The 12,776-nt window shown below is 42.1% G+C and overlaps 1 long non-coding RNA gene and 1 pseudogene across 2 annotated transcripts; both read right to left on the bottom strand.

Annotated features, from left to right (window-relative positions):
* Positions 1 to 1,711: 1,711 nt before the first annotated feature.
* Positions 1,712 to 3,158, bottom strand: LOC311612217 (tropomyosin-like; annotated as a pseudogene). Its single transcript has one exon. The product of its transcript is annotated as a tropomyosin-like (transcript).
* Positions 3,159 to 7,325: 4,167 nt separating this feature from the next.
* LOC311611845 lies at positions 7,326 to 11,887 on the bottom strand. Its single transcript, XR_014793153.1, has 2 exons — positions 10,180 to 11,887; positions 7,326 to 10,130 (listed from the first exon to the last, which is right to left on the bottom strand). It is a non-coding gene; the product is annotated as an uncharacterized lncRNA (long non-coding RNA).
* Positions 11,888 to 12,776: the final 889 nt, after the last annotated feature.

The following is a 12,776-nucleotide window of genomic DNA, read 5'->3' on the forward strand; positions in this document are numbered from 1 at the left end:
CATCAAATAGCCTGTTAATATGTTGTGTATTTTATATTAAAAATATGAAGTTATATTGAGGTTAAATAATTTATGCAGGGGCCACAAATAATGGCTGAATGTGCTGCATCCAATGGAGGTCTCATGACCACATCTAGCAAATAACTAAAATTATGAATGTTCTTACAAATTGTTCTAGAAGTCAGCTTCTAACCTTTTTAAAAAATAATCTTCCAAACTTATTCTGCATTCCAGGAAACAAACTTTTACTTGTTGAGGATTAAATTGCTTAACAGAGAGTAAAATGATACTTTCACATGTTTTATAAATTTTGAAATGTATACAATTTGGAGCTCTCAACAATCTATATCTATAATAATAAAAGTATAATATGCTAATTAGACCGGACGTTCTTACAGACGAACTTCTAGACGACCATGCTATGACACCCACCAGTGCCAGGCCAGCCAAGGCTGGTACAGTGAAAATAGTTGGGGGCCAGGCCATCGCCCCATGATCATCCTGCCGAAAGAGGCCCAGGCCACTAGCCGGTGGGGCGATTAATCAATTGGGGGACTCCATGATCACCCCAAAGAGGGAGGCCCAGGCAACCAGCGGTGGCACTGAGGCTAGTGGACGGTGCCACCCTCTTTTGGGTGATCAATCATGGGGCTCCCGGACTGGAAGAGGGCACAGGCCAGGCTGAGGCACACCTACCTTCAGTGTTTGAATTTCATGCACCGGGCCTCTAATAATTAAATATTTTACTAAACATGGCAGGTTACCTGTTTTCCAAGTATCGATAGAATCCACATCTTCAACCCTTTTATTCACTGGTTTCCTTTCTCTCCTCCTCTCTCTAGAATTCCGCAGTGACATGCAGGCAGAGTTCTCCAGGGCTCCCAGGGATGTTTGTGACCTCTCCCTGCCAGTGGGTCTTTGAGTAGCACCCAACACGATGGCGGGGAGCTGGACGGGGTTATGTGCTAGTGGGTGGAAGAGCCCCTAGTCAGGCACCCAGAGGCGCTGCAGGCCCTGACCACCTCAGCAGAGAGGCAACCAGTCATGGCACCTAAGGTAAGATGCAGAGAAGAAACAGCCCCATGACACAAGGGGGAATGACATTTACCCCAAGCAACATCACAACAAGATGAGAAACTTCTCGAAGGCACTCCTGTACTTAAGGAGGGAAAGCCAAGCTGGGAAATCAAAGGCTATTCTCTTCCATTGAAAGAACTAAGACAGAGATGAACGGCCTTCAGGCAGGATGCCCGGGGTCCTCAAGGAGAGAGAATGAGCGATCCTAAAATGCTTCTGGGACTAAGTAATCCCGTTTCTGCTTATTAACAAGTTAATTAAAAAAAAAAAAAAAAAAAAAACACTTGAAAAAGAAAAGAGTGTGCTAATTTGCTTTTTAGGGTTCTTGAGGATTGGGAGAAAGAGTTAAGTCACAACAAAAAGTAAGTTCCACCAACCAGAATCTATGGGTGAGAGGAAGTGAGATGTACAGACAGACCCAGGACACCCCTGAACAATGGAATACATCGACAACAAAAAAGGCAATTACAAAACGTGCACATCATACCATGCTTTTTAAAATATATATATATATATATTATTGATTTTTTACAGAGAGGAAGGGAGAGAGATAGAGAGCTAGAAACGTCGATGAGAGAGAAACATCGACCAGCTGCCTCTTGCACACCCCCTACCAAGGATGTGCCCACAACTAATGTATATGCCCCTGACAGGAATCGAACCTGGGACCTTTCAGTCCGCAGACTGACGCTCTATCCACTGAGCCAAACCGGTTCCGGCCACACCATGCTTTTTAAGACACTTTGCATTGTGCTCACATTCCCTTAAATGTTGTTCCCCAAGGTGCTCAGCCTCTAGCCCAATCCAAATCTCTGAGAGACAGAGACAATTGAATGAAAGATACATGGGCGGGGAGAGGGTGGAGGCAGTGAAAGGAGAAAGCAGCCTTCCAGTTAAAGATCAGCCTCAGTTTAAAGGTCACTTCAAGCCGGCTGGCCTCAGCGGAGTCAGGGTCGGAGGGAGGAGCAGGGCAGGGCGGGACTGGGTAGCTCCGTCTCACTCAGGTCCAGCAGAGCAGGTCCAGCCCCTTTGTGTACACGGTGTTCCTCTTTAGTGCATTTCAGTTCATCTTCCAAATCATCAGGTGTCTTTCCCAGCATGGCTACCGGTCTCTCAGCAAGCTCAGCACGGGTCCCTACGTCCTTGAGTTTATCAGTAAGAATCTTGATCTCTTCCTCATATTTGTCTTCTTTTGGAGGATACTTTTCTTCAGCGACACTCAGACACCTCATTCTGGCCCATCAGTCTGATCTGCTCATCCATCTCTTGGCAACGGGACTCTGCCAGCTCAGCACATTCCTCTGTGCATTTCAAGTCTCCCTCAATAATCACCAACTTATGAGCCCCCTCTTCATACTTTCTGTCTCTTCTGCAATGTGCTTAGCTTCTTTTAGTTGGATTTCCTGGAGTTCCATCTTTTCTTCATCATTTTAAGCTCTGTTTTCAGTAACCTTCATACCTCTCTCGCTCTCATCGGCAGCTTTTTCAGCTTCCTCCAGCTTTTGCATGGCAGGGGCCAGGTGCTCCTGAGCACAGTCCAGCTCTCCTCCAACCAGCTGGATCCTAGGGTTCAAGGAGGCCACTCAGCCTCAGCCTGTTCCTGAGCTTGCCTTTCTCCCGCCACTCTCCACTGGGGGCCCTCGGCCCTCTCTTTGGCATCATGGGCCCCCTGCTGCGGAACCTGGCTCTGCCTAAGTGGTGGTGATCCCGACCATGGTGCCCACCCAGCTCCTGCTCCCATTCAGCTTCCTGCCTCCTCTGCGCCACGCTGCAATGCTTCTCAGTTGCAAAAATTTTGATACTACAATTTGACAATGATAATTCAAAAACCAAAACTGTAGGCCAATTTCACTAAAGCTAATGCAAAACTCTAAGTAAATCAAACCTAGTAGCATATTAAATGATTCATAGGTAAGTAAGCTTTCTATTAAAATTATTGGCGTGATTCAACAGTAGAAAATCTGTCAGCATAGTTCACTGCACCATTAAATTAAAGAGAGTAAAATACACGATAATAGCAATAGATGCAGAGAAAGTATATGACAAAAGTAAGCTCTTTCCTAATAAAAATTCTAATAAAAAAATAAAATTATTTAACATGTTGAAGTTTAAGTAATCAATAGTAAATACTACAAATGGTGAAATATTATAACCATTTCCATTCAGTTATGAAAGAGAAAAATCTTATATTTAACTATTGTTAATTCAAATTTGTTAAACTTCCTAGACAAAGCTTCAGCACAATGAACTTAAATACCTAATACTATGAATTCACAAAAGTAAAATGAACTATTCTTATTTACAAATGAATGAATGACTTAAATGGTTTTTAATCTAAAATATTACCATAGAATCCATGGGAATTTATACATATGAAAGCCAAGCGACCAGAATGACAGAATGACCAGAATGACCGGTCACTATGACACACACTGCAGCAACCAACTGGCCTGATCAGGGCCCTAATTGCTCCCCACAGCCTCTCCCCCACCCAGCTGGCCCCACCCTCAATCACCCACCCCCACCCCAATCAGGGGTGGGGCCTACCGGCCAACCTCCTGGTCTCTCCCCTCGGCTGGCAGGCCCTAATCACCTGATCAGGGCCGGGGTGGGCTGGGACAGGGAACCAGAGGTGGGTGGTGGCAGATGCAGGTGGTGAGAGAAAGAAGAGGGGAAAAGGTAGGGAGGAGGGGAACCTGATTGGCCCTTATCACCAGCCACCCTTAGAGACTCTACCCATGCACAAATTCCATGCACTGGGCCTCTAGTTGTTATATAAACTTAGCATGAGGAATATCAATAAGTCAGGGACTCCAGAATCATTGGAATAATAAAAAACCAAACCTGGCCCCCAAAACAAAAATATCTCACATGTCAGACAATGACAGAAAGTAAAATACCAATGACTTAGAAAAAATTGCAACTGGGAGAAAGTGTATTTTATGTAATTTCTTACCAGTCTTATAAAAGAAAAGTAACCCAATAGAGTAACTGAATTTAACAAACTATTTATAAGATAGGAATTAAAATGGAAAATGAGCAAATAAAAATGTTTCATTACACAAGTAGTCAGAAATATGCAAATTGTAACTGCAGTGAGATTCCATTTTTTGAAAATTAAACTGATCTAGCCATAACTGGTTTGGCTCAGTGGTAGAGTGTCGGTCTGCAGACTGAAAGGTCCCAGGTTCAATTCCAGTCAAGGGCATGTACATTGGTTGAGGGCACATCCCTGGTAGGGGGTGTGCAAGAGGCAGCTGGTCGATGTTTCTCTCTCATCGACGTTTCTAGCTCTCTATCCCCCTCTCCTCCTCTCTGTAAAAAATCAATAAAATATATTTAAAAAAAGAAAAAAAATTAAACTGATCTATAGTTAAAAACAAATAAATTAAGTGTAACAGCCAATGTTGGAAGAAAGCGAGTTGCTACAGTCTTTGGGAATTGATACAGCAACAACATTTCTTAAAACTAAAGTACTATGACTTCTGTCTCTGGAAAGCCACATTGGGATTTATCCCAAAGACATAAAATGTGCATGTCCAGCACTGACCTTGGTGGCATAAACCTAGTACAATGCCTGCCGATGGAAGGACTATGGAATGTTATGTGACTGTGTAAAAGAATGTGTTGTGTGTTGTTCAATGGGAAAATCAAATAGTAAATTAAAGTATATAATATGATTCAGTTTTTATATAAAATAAATGCCATATGTGTTTTTGTTTCTGGGAACAAGAATAAAGGTGTGGAAAGACATACCTATTGGGCTGTGTGTTCATTGCTGTTGAATCTTTTCCTCTTTTAAACATCTCTTACATTATACATATTTTTAATTTTAAAAAGTAAAAAATCATACTGAGGCAAACAGAGCAATATAGAACAAAAATATACAAAAAAACAAGCTAATTTTGCCCCCGTCCCATTTCTCTGCTCCTTTTCTCCACTGCCACCTCTCTGGTAACAATGCTAACAGCCCAGTGTGTGCCCTTCCGCACCTGTATCCTTGCCTAAACAAATACAAATATATACAAGCATATCTCAGACTAATAGCTTGATGATTCCTGGTGAATGCTGACATAGGACTTGTAACTGCCTTTTTATCACTATGCCATCCCTCATGGATATTCCTAATGTACAAGCTGTATACAAGTGATACCCAAGAGGAGTATTTGTGTGTGTGTGTATTTCTTTCCCGCACCCCTCTGATTACTTCACATAGACAATTTTAGTTGAGTGGATATATCACAAATGTTTGGACAAATGTTGGAAGATGTGTGTGTGGGGGGGGAGTGTTGTGTGTGTGTGTGTGTGTGTGTGTGTGTGTGTGTGTTAGCTTGGATTGATTTGGGATTTGTGTTATTATGTTTGTATTTTCACTGATCACTCTTCTCTCTGTGTCTTTCATAGGCCAGGCTATTAATGTAGAAATGGAAGAATAGAAAGATATTGATGAGTAGAAATGGAAGAATAGAGAGATATTATTATTTTTAAATATATTGCTTCATTTTTAAAATGAGCCATTGCTAGTTTTGTAATTTAGATAATTTAGTAGGAAAATATTAAAAGAAAAATGAATTTATTTATACTGTGTACTATGTTCCAAATTTTATTATTTTTATTCCATCATATTCCTATTATGTGATACTCTATATATGTGAAGAGTAATTAAATATTTAGAATGTATGTGAGAAATCTATCAAGAGCAATGTAACAGGTTAATCAGAAATTGTGAACCAGAGGATGCTCAATAAAATGGCTTATTAATCCTAAAAATAATGAGAAGAGTCATTTGACAAGAACAACACACAGTACCAGTTTATGGATGTATGGTCCATTAGTTCATTGAATTAATCTGTCTACCTATAAAGTCAGCGGGGAGAAAATAAGCCTTGCGTAGACCGTTCGAATGAAAGGATGGCTTGAAACACCAGATACCAGCCTAGATATAATACCTTTAGCTTCGCGTGTCTACAGCTTGCAAGCTTTGGATACTGTGAAACAAGCATACTTCCTTTTGGAAGGACCTTTGCCGGCTGTTGACACTAAGGTGCAGCCACGGGCCCTGGGCAGAGGGTAAAAGCGCAAGCTGGGACGTGGACTTTCTGGATTTGCATGGACTTCCTGGATTTGCATCCTAGCCCCACCCCTCACTGTGTGACCTCTGTGCTCCATTTCTTATCTGTGCAACAGGGGTAGGGGTAGCATTGAACTACAAGATCAGAGGGAGGATTCACTAACCTAATATATGTAAAGCACTTAGAACAGTGCTGGGCACCTGCTTAGTGCCATAGAAGTGTGTGTATTATTATCACTTCAGTTGTTGTAGTTAATACATGGTTGGCTGCCATGCACCGAGCCAGTCTTCTGACTCAGAAGTGCCCCGGCCCGCGGGGCAACAACGGGAGCACGCAGGAACCACCTAAGAGAATGAGGCAAACAAGGAACGTGAAAGAATGGAGGCAAGACAAGGTTCTGATCAAGCCTCAATTTTATTCTCTGAAATGGCTGTATTTATACAGCAGAAACAAAGGGGGGCAGGGTTGCCTATGCAGAGGGGTCTTTGGCATCTGGCAACACAGGATTGGCTAACTACCAGGGAGGTGTAACAGTCCAAGGTGCAACATTCCAAGGCTGGGCTATCTAGCGGGGAGGATCAGGAAGGGGAAGCGGCAGGAAGATGCTAAGCAGGAAGATGCTAAGCGGCAGGTTAATCTTATCTTCTGGCCAAGCCCTCAGGGCATCGCATAACTTCTGCTAGAAGGAACTTAATTCTATTTTCTTAAGACTGAGTTGCTTGCCTCAACTCTGCTGGCTCCCAACACAGAAGCTCCCTCCCCAAGAGAGCCCTTACTAACTAATGCACACCAGGGCATTCCCAAACTGACTCTCCTGGCTAGAGAATCAGTATAAGGTGAACAGCAAAAGATTCTGAGAAAGACAAGGAGGTGATATTAAAATGGAAAATCAGGGGAAATTTGAAGCCTACACTATTTAGAAAATTGGGCAGTCACCAAGACTCTTAGAGCTTCCTCTGTAAATTATCCCACCCCCCGACTTGTTCCTTGTCCCAATTACCATGCATTAATTTTTTAACTAAGTGAAAGTACTTTCTAAAATGAAAGTTAATAGCATCTTAGCCAGAGACAAAAATAATCTAATATGGATAGAATATAGGAGCTTACTCTGAGATCCTATCATTGTATCTATTTTGGAGCAACTCAATTGTCGGTCATGTGACTTCTATTCATTGGTTTATTATTGTGATTTTGAGTGTGTGTGTGTGTGTGTGTGTGTGTGTGGAGGGTGGTACATTTCAGATAGTTGCAGTAATTGTATGAATCTCCTGGTAAGTGAAACACAGGGATAGAACCATTTTTTCCTGCCAACCAACACCCCCTTCTAACCTCCCTCATCCTAAACTTGAAATAGTCTTTCTCTTCCACCTGTTTAGTCACTGAGTCTCAATCTTTAGATTATCTCTTTCATTATATCTTCTTCATTCTTATAACGAACACTCCTTCTCACTGATGTTATCTCATAGCAAGATTACAAACATATCTTCCTATCTTGATTTCCTGATTCCTCACCAGTCCATTCTCTATCAACATGAACAAGGCACTTCCTTCTCTCAATGACATTGTCTTCTCTTAAATTCTGACATGTCCAAAGGCTGGGACCATGATAGAGTCATGTCTATATTTTCAGATTTTAACGGTCTGCCCAGCACACAGCAATCATGCAGTGGGGGGATCTTGACTTTAAATTTGACTTCTGGGGCTAGGAATGCTGTCATTAAGCTAAATGCTTTTATTTGATGAAGATGAGCTTCCAAGCCTTCTGGGGTAATGTGAGCTTGTTTAGGAATCAGAAGCCTCCTTTGTTTTTGTCTATTCAACCTTCTCAAATGCCTGCAGCATGTGCCAGGAAGAAAGTCTAAATCTCATGCATGAACACTCAAAAACCTGTTCCCCAACTGTTAGAGACAAAAAGAATCCCTGAAGAAAAAGTGTCATGAGTATAATCTGATCATAATTTTGGTAATAACCATTTTGATGAGTAATTAATGCAAAAAAGAAGTCTTACAAGTGAGTCATTTCTTTGGTAGAACAATAGGTGGCAGCAAAGGGGGCTAATCTTGGCTCCCCACTTTTCATAGTAATTAAAACTGAACATTGCTTTTTGTAGACCATTCTAAATCTTATCTAAAAATTAACAGAATTTCTAAAAACTGGTGTGCAGTTTTGTTTTGCAATTATATTAAAAGGCATTCAGTTTTGAAATAATGTTTCTGGAGCAAATAGGCAGATAAGTGGATCTTTAAGAGCTTTTTAGAATGCTCCCTTTTAAAAATACAAGTTACTATTTGGTAGATCTAAAAATAAGAAAATAAATCAATTGAACAGATGGTTTGGCTTCCAAAAAGATGCTCACAGGACCTCTCCCTTACATCAGCCAATTTTTTTCTTCCTACTAAGCAATCTGTCTATCACACAACATTTCAAAGTTTTTTAATCACTAAATTTAATTGATTATATAGATTCCTGTCTATTTTTTTTTAATCCAGAACTTTTTTTTACAGGAAATATTCTATCTAATAAAAGAGTGATATGCAAATTGACCATACCTCCACTTCACCTACAAGCCATGCCAACCACCCAATCAGGAGCAAGTATGCAAATTAACCCAACAAAGATGACTGTGGCAATGGAGCCAGCAGGCAGCTTGGATTTCCCTGGCAATGGAGGAATATAAGCTTCCTGCACACCCTGGCTGGCCATGGACTCTGCTGAAGGCTACAAAGTTTCAATTACAGAAGATAAATAAATCCCAACAGAAATGGCTGTGGCCACTGAGGGAGCAGGAGGCTTGGGTTTCCTTGGCGATGGAGGAACCAAGCTTTCTGCCTGACCTAGCCTCCGCTAAAGACTACAAAGTTTCAATTTTAGAAGATAAATAAATCCCAGATGCTAGGGCCTCTGCTTGGATCACTAGGGGGCGTGGCCTAAATGGGCAGTTGGACATTCCTCGAGGAGTCCCAAATTGGAGAGGGTGCAGGCTGCTGGGCTGAGGGACATCTGCCCACAAGCAGGAATTTTGCACACTGGGCCTCTATTTACATTTAAATAAAGAGCATTAAAGTTTTATACTATGTGAAAGAGTTTATCAATTCTTGGAAAATGAAGAGTGTATGGTCATTATCCTAATCATCTCAAAGGGTAAGGTTCACCTTGACATGAATTACCTGGACAATTGACTAGCTTTTAAATTTTATTATTGATGCGATTGTAGTCGTGATAACTTTTTATTTTAGAGAAATCCTCCTGATGCCTGTCATCTTATTTGCAGAGATGATTAAAGGCATTGGGGGGGAGAAAGGACTAAGGTCCTCTGTGCACCCAAAGGCGGCAGACGGAAAACGAGGAACCAGTCAGCCCACTGAAGCAGCTCCAGCTGTGCCCACACTGAGGACAGGTACAAGCCACACATGGGAAACCTGGACTCCAAGGTAATTACTGGGATGGTTTTGAATGCTTTTCAAGTTTAATGATCTTTTTTTTTTCTTCAAATGAGATCATCTGTGCTTTTAGAAACAGAGCTTGCGGGATGCCCCCACACTTGTGTTGTCGTTTTAAAACTGGAAATGTGGAGGGGCAATGTTTACTGGGTAGCATGGGCCATCTCAAGAGGAGATTAGACTCACAATGGGTATTTTGTCCCTCCCTCCTGCTAATGGCACCTCTCCCTGCCTCGGGCCTGTGTCTTTCTACCTTTTCTTCATACCCGTCAAAGCTTACGTTCTGATTCCCACATTCATACCAAATATAAATAATATATGAAGAACTTAGGTCCAAGTTCTACAAATGCCAAGCTCCTACCTATCAAGTGGAGGGAGCTCATAAGGCATGGAGGTGGGGAATGTTCAGGGCATTGAACTCCCATCAGTCCTTGTACTTGCTCCTTTCTCTGTTTAAATAGAAAGTAGCTGAGCCCTGCAGCTACACACAGCTGAGACCTGCATTTCACACAGCTGAGACCATCCCTGCAGCTACACACAGCTGAGACCTGCAGCTACACACCGCCTAAACCATCCCTGCAGCTACACACAGCCTAAACCATCCCTGCAGCTACACACAGCTGAGACCTGCAGCTACACACAGCTGAGACCTGCAGCTACACACAGCTAAGACCTGCAGCTACACACAGCTGAAACCATCGCAGCCGTGATATAGGACTCTGAGGCGAATAACCTCTGTATCACTATAATGCACATCTGTAGCCAATACCATCAGAAATCTAAGCAAACAAACAAGCAAAAACCAAGGTCATAGAATGCAGAGAATGTATTCATGCTCACCAGAGGTGGAGGGTGAGGGTGGGCGAAATGGGTTAAAAAGTACAATCTTCCATTATAAAATAAGGCACAGGATGTCATGTACAGTGTGGTGACTACAGATAACTATACTGTGTCCTGGATTTGAAAGTTGCTAAGAGAGTACATTTTAAAAGTTCTCATCACATGAAGAATTTAATTTTTGAAGTCATGTAGTAAAACGTGATAACTAGACTTGTTTTGGTGATCATTTTGCAATATATATTGTACAAATATCAAACCATTATGTTGTACACCTGGAACTAATGCAATGTGTCAATTATATCTTGATAAATAGCTTTTTGCAATTGTTTTTACAATGATCTGAGGCACAGAGGTTCCCACATGGAAATCAGACCTTCTCTAATGAAGTGGTTTTGAGAAACAAGGTCAGCAACAACACTGATGCCTCTGAGGACTTCGTGTCTCAAAAGAGAACATCTGGGCTTCTTCCTGCGTGTGGGTTTCTATCCCACAGCAAGGGCTTGTCCAGAATGGAAGAAACCCTAAAGTCAAAATGTGGCTTACTAACAAGGGCGAGAGAGCAGGATCCGCTGATATAGTGAAAAGGCAATGGACACAGAGGAAAAAAGAAAGGAGAGTCATAATGAAGGAATTTTGTTTTGGGAGCAGGAAGAATCACACGCCAGGGCTGCCATGTTTAGTCAAAAACATGTGGAAACTATTCCTGGTCAGCTCGCTCTTGGCACCTGAACAATAACTGTGGGTGCCGGGTCACCATCAGGCCCTCCTGCCACGGGCTTCCGAACAGGAAGAGAAGGAAGCGTCTGAGTCAGGTTCCAGAGGCGGACGGCAGTGAGCATGTCCTCCCCGTGTTTGGTTATCTCTCAAGGAAAATAAACCTGGTGCCACCTGGACCGCCACCAGGACAGGTGATGATGATGCAGATGGACTCGGGCCGCCTTCTGTTCCCGGTAGCTCTGTGGGAAAGGAGAGATGTGAGAGCGCAATCCCATCACTCACAAACAGGAGCAGAGAGAGCGCGATGACATACACTTTACGGCAGATTCAGGAGGCGTCAGAGCACGCTGAAGTCTGTGGGAAAGCAGTCTGTGGGACAGAAATTAAACCACAGCGTCGGGACATCCTTCAGCTCTGCTCAGCGCAAGCCATCGGTCACGTTCTTGAACAGATCCCATCAATGAAGCAGAAATAGAACTGCAAGGGGCAGGCCACTGTCTCTCAGTGACCAATGTGCACGTAGTGGGCAGGGGTCCTCATTGAAAACTTGGTTTGGAGAACCAGATCTCCTCCAAGCCACTCCAATAGCTGAGACCCCCAGGATTTCAGGATGCAGAGAGAACATTTGTTTGACTCAGAGAACTGTAATTATGATCATAATAATAAATTACTAGTAGCCCGTTGCAGGACGATTCCTGCAAGAGGGCTTCCTGCTGCGCTCTCCACCTCCCCGCCTGCTTCCCTTCCGTCTCCCCTGTCCCACTTGCTTGCTTCTCCGCAGCTTCCCTCCCTTCTGCAGCATTTGGCTTTTTTCTATGCAGACTTGGTATGCAAATTAGCCGCCATCTTGGTTGGGTTAATTTGCATACTCACACTGATTGTCTGGTGGTCGTGACTTGGGTGTAGTGAATGTGCAGCCAATTTGCATATTACTCTTTTATTAGATAGGATTATCGGGTGTATATTAGGTGACTATGACTGGGTTAAGCTTGTCATGTGAATCCCATAATTCTCACAAAACCCAATGGGATACACCCCAAGAGGTCCACAGTTCTGGACCAAAACCCTTGAGGAAAGAATGGATTTTGAAATCCCAAATGTTTTGGATTCTAGAAAGGCAATGTGATACATAGACCATATATTTTGTAACCCCATTAGAAATGTTTTTAGAGAAGGATACTAAAATCAGACAACAATATATACAAATTAAAGCATAAGCATTTACACTAGAATGGGATTAAAGGAGACAAAACCAGGTAATGACTTGGCACCAAATAAAATTGCTGTAAATCTTAAAAATATTTTTTTCCAGGTATTTTGGATTTTAAATTTGTGTATGAAGATTTGGGACCCAGTTTTTCCTAAAATTTATATCTAACATTAGTGTGGTACATTTGTCACAATCAATGAGCTAATGTTAATATAGAATTATCAACTAAAGGTCATACTTTTATTTAAGTTTTCTTAGTCTTACCTAATATCTTTTCCCTTTCCAGGATATCCTATCACATTTAGTTGCCATGTCTCCTTAGGCTTTTGTGGAATCTAATAGCTCCTCATACTTTCCTTATCTTTGATGACCTTGAATTTTGAGAAGTACCAATCAGGTAGCTTGTAGAATGACCTTCAA

The sequence above is a fragment of the Pipistrellus hanaki genome (genome assembly GCF_964339955.1).
Source record: "Pipistrellus hanaki genome assembly, chromosome: 17".
NCBI classification, from domain to species: Eukaryota; Metazoa; Chordata; class Mammalia; order Chiroptera; family Vespertilionidae; genus Pipistrellus; species Pipistrellus hanaki.